The sequence below is a fragment of the Alligator sinensis genome, unplaced genomic scaffold (genome assembly GCF_000455745.1).
Source record: "Alligator sinensis unplaced genomic scaffold, ASM45574v1 scaffold1490_1, whole genome shotgun sequence".
In the NCBI taxonomy this organism is placed as follows: domain Eukaryota; kingdom Metazoa; phylum Chordata; order Crocodylia; family Alligatoridae; genus Alligator; species Alligator sinensis.
In genome coordinates, this window is record NW_005843447.1 from 57,714 (window position 1) to 62,394 (window position 4,681).

Consider the following 4,681-nt stretch of genomic DNA (forward strand, 5'->3'; position numbering starts at 1 on the left):
GCCTATTCCTCCCTTCTAGCGTGCCCACTTCCCCCCACATCTTAGTGTCGTCTGCGAATTTGAACAAGGTGCTTTTCACCCCCTCGTCCAAGTCACTGATGAAGATGTTGAACAGTGCAGGCCCAAGGACCGAGCCCTGGAGGACCCCACTGCCCACATCCCTCCAGGTTGAAAATGACCCGTCCACCACCACTCTCTGGGTGTGGCCCTCCAGCCAGTTAGTGACCCATCTGACTGTGTAGGTGTCGACACCACAGTCCCCTAGTTTTTTAATGAGATTGGGGTGAGAGACAGTGTCAAAGGCCTTCCTAAAACCCAGAAAGATTACGATCACGGCTACCCCTGCATCTAAGGATTTTGTGACCTGGTCATAGACGGCCACCACATTGGTCTGACAGGACCTGCCCCTAATGAACCCATATTGATTGCCCCTAAGCATGATCCCCCCTGCTGTTCCCTCGCAGATGTTCACCAGAATAACCCTCTCAAAGAGCTTCCCCAGGATCGAGGTAAGACTAACTGGCCTATAGTTCACTGGGTCCTCCTTCCTTCCTTTTTTGGAAATGGGGACCACATTGGCTCTTTTCCATTCCTCTGGTACCACACCAGAGCACCACAAGTGCTCAAGAAGCCATGCCAGGGATCAGGCAATGACCCCTGCTAATTCCCTCAGCACTCTGGGGTGGAGGTCATCAGGACCAGCTGATTTAAATATGTCCAGTCCCTCCAGAAGTTCCCTAACTAGATCCTCACTGACCCTCAGTCTGGGTGCGCCTCCCCTGGGGCCTACAGAGGTCCTGGTGGGGTGGGGATGACCCAGTCCCTGCTCAGGAAAATGGAGGGAAAGAAATTGTTAAATAGCTTAGCTTTGTCATCTGGTGTGACGACCAGATTTCCTAGTGTGTCTCGTAGAGGCCCCCCATTACCCAGTACCTTCTTTTTACCCCCCTGTATTTAAAAAAGGACTTCTTGTTGTTCTTGATCCGGGTCGCTAGTCCCAGTTCCATCTCCGCCTTGGCCTTTCTGACCGCCCCCCTGCAGCCCCAAGCAACCGAGGTATAGTCCTCCCTGATCATGGCCCCTCCTTTCAATTGGGTATACGCCTCCCGTTTATGCAGGGGATGTTCCCATATGCTTTTGGTGAGCCTTGGGGGCTTTTGTGCCCTCTTGCTCCCTTTGATCTGTGTTGAGATTACCTCCCTTTGGGCTTGGAGGATTGTCTCCTTAAGGAACAACCCTCTTCTTGGACCCCTGACTTCTCTCCCCTCCAGGACGTCAGTGCCTCCCCAACTATTCTCCTTACCTCATTGAAGTCTGCCCTCCTGAAGTCCAGGGCTGCCGCCTTGCTGAAGGCCTTTGCCACCTTGCGCTGGATGGTGAATTCCAGCAGGCGATGATCTCTGTCACCCAGGTGGTTGAGCACACACAGGCTCCTCACCAGGTCATCTCCATGGTCAGGACCAAGTCCAACAAGGTGTCTCCCCTGGTGGGGCTGTGCACCTCCTGGGTTAGATGGAGGTCCTGTATCTCAGCTAGGAACCTATGTGAGTGGTCAGACCTGGCTGCCTGCTCTTCCCAGCAGATGGCTGGAAAGTTCAGGTCATCCATGATGACCACGTCATTTGACCTAACTACCTCCGTGAGCTGACTTAAGAATTCCTGGTCTAGCTCTTCCCCTTGGTTGGGTGGCCTGTAGTAGACCCCCACCATTAAGTCCCTTTCCCCTCGACTCCCTTGTATTCTAACCCAGAGCACTTCAGTCTGCCCCTCGTCTGACCATGTGTTACTCGTTGGGGATGTGTATTCCTCCTTGATGTAGAGCACCACAGCCCCACCTTTCCTCCCTGTCCTATCCCTCCTCTACAACCTATAGCCCTTGATTTTCACCGCCCAGAAGTGCATTGGGTCCCACCATATTTCTGTGAGCCCCACTATGTCTGGGTTGGTGACAGCTAGCAGGAGGGTAAGTTCCTCCTGCTTGTTCCCCATACTATAAGCATTTGTGTAAAGGCATTTGAGGCCTCCTGAAGATGTGTGCACTGCCCCCCTACACTCAGTACTGCCTTGGCCCCTGTTGCTTACCTGGGTATTTGTTCTGCTCGTCATCGGTGTAGGGCCCCAGGGTTCTGCTATAGATGTGGGGAGGTGGGCTACATAGCTTGGGAGTGCACCCAGCCTGAGAACCCTGGTTTGGTATTTGAAAGGTTAAAAGGGTGGTGGACACAGAGGGAGATGATCCCGATGTGAGGAAAAAGAGGGAAAGGGGCCAGGAGGCTTCCTTGGCTGACCAGAGAAATCCAGAGCAGCCTATGGGCCAAAAGTGGGGCACACAAAAGTGGAAATGGGGAGAGATTACCAAAGAGGAGTATACCTCCTCTGGTCATGCTTGTAGGGAGGCAGATAGATGGGCCAAAGCTGCCATGGAGCTGAGGGTGGCATCCCAAGTAAGGGATGACAAAAAATTGTTTTTTAGATATATAGGGAGTAAAAGGAAGGCCCAGGGAGGAATAGGACCCCTGCTAAATGGGCAGCAGCAATTGGTGACAGACAGGGGGAACAAGGCTGAACTCTTCAATGAGTTCTTTGCCTCAGTGTTCCTAAGCGAGGGGCAGGACAAGTCTCTCACTGGGGTTCTAGAGAGGCAGCAGCAAGGCGCCAGACTGCCATGCGTAGTCCCTGAGATGGTGCAGAGTCACTTGGAGGAACTGGATGCCTTTAAGTTGGCAGGCCCGGATGAGCTCCATCCGAGGATACTGAAGGCACTGGCCGACATCTTTGCACAGCCACTGGCGGAAATATTCAAATGCTCGTGGTGCATGGGCCAGGTCCCGAAGGACTGGAAAAGAGCCAATGTGGTCCCCATTTTCAAGAAGGGGAGGAAGGAGGACCCGGGCAACTATAGGACAGTCAGTCTCACCTCCATCCTTGGCATAGTCTTTGAAAAAGTTATCAAGGCTCACATTTGCGAGAGCCCGGCAGGACAAATTATTCTGAGGGGAAACCAGCATGAGTTCATAGCAGGCAGATCATGCCTGACTAATCTAATCTCTTTTTATGACCAGGTTACAAAAAACCTGGACGCAGGAGTAGGAGTGGATGTCGTATACTTAGACTTCAGAAAGGCCTTCGATACGGTATCCCACCCCATACTGGTGAACAAGTTAAGAGGCTGTGACTTGGATGACTACACAGTCCGGTGGGTGGCGAATTGGCTGGAGGGTCGCACCCAGAGAGTCGTGGTGGATGGGTCGGTATCGACCTGGAAGGGTGTGGGCAGTGGGGTCCCGCAGGGCTCGGTCCTTGGACCAATACTCTTCAATGTCTTCATCAGCGACTTGGACGAGGGAGTGAAGTGTACTCTGTTCTATATCAGGGATTGGGAATATAAAAGTTGCTTTACATTATTTCGAATGTAGGTCAGCAGGGGGATAGATTAATTCTCAAATGTAATTTGTAGCAACTTTGGGGTAGTTTAAAGCAAGTTTAAAATAGATACTAGAGGCCTTGGAGCATTTTGTGAACATGCTTGCAATGCTGGGACATAGGTGATGTATTGTAGACACAGCTATGCCATCTCTATGCCAAAGGCGTTCCATTATTTACAGCAATTTTAAGTCTCCTTTGTGCTGCCAGAATGGTATAAAAAGATCTTAGAAGGCCCCATCGAATGTACTGATGCTTATTCAATACAGATTCTATTCATACACAAATAAAGACATATTCTAGATACAGAGAAGGTTGTGAAACAATCTTCAGCATCCCGCTGCATGAATTGCAATGAAAGCATGTGAACAATGGGTACGTTCCAGGGAGAGACCAGAAGTTGTAAGATTGTTCAGTGCCCCATTCTACCAAGCCGAATAGAGTTTGAAACTCACCCTAATTTGGAAATTAATCCAGCTCTGAGAGACATTCCTAAAATGGCTCATTCCCTTAACCTCTGCTGGGCAAATTTCTAATTTTCTGATGAATCAAGTGGAGTTGAGCACCAAAGATTAAGAACTATTATTTGTAGTCTCTTGGCTGCGTAGATGCTTATCCATTCAGATTGCATAATGCCCATTCAGCTATTGGACAAATAATCACTGGCCTACAGTCATACAGTTGTAGTTAAACGATCAGCCATCTTAATGATCTATTGAGGTCTGTGACAGGTGGCCGCTCTGGGCCGGGCTAAAATGTGGCCCGCATACCTGGTCCTGGGGGCAAGCACCCGCCTACTCTTCTGCCACGCCTTGTTGTTACTTAATTAACTGGTGTTAATTAACGTGAGGCTGCCCTGGTACTGCCCCGCTACCAGGGGGTGCTATCTGCGGCTCCGTTTCCTCCCCTACACCGCAGTCCACACCTCACCGATGGAATAGCTGTTATGTCTTGGCCTTATTATAATTAGGCCCCTCTTTGGGCCTTTTGAAGTGTTGCTGCCTCTCTGGGGCTCGCCACGCCTGCACTGGGGCTTCTCAACAGTGCTCCCTCTCTGGGGCTGGGGTCTATATACCCCATAGGCTGCGCCCCTACTGGCGCTGGGGTCCCCATGCTACTGTGGGTCCCATATGGGGCCTCCTCCCACCCCTAATAGCCTCACCCAAACCACCGGTGACAAACAGCAACATAAACACAAGCCCTTCGCCTATAACAAAAACAAAAGCCAACCGGCCCAAACAACATTCGGTCCTACCAG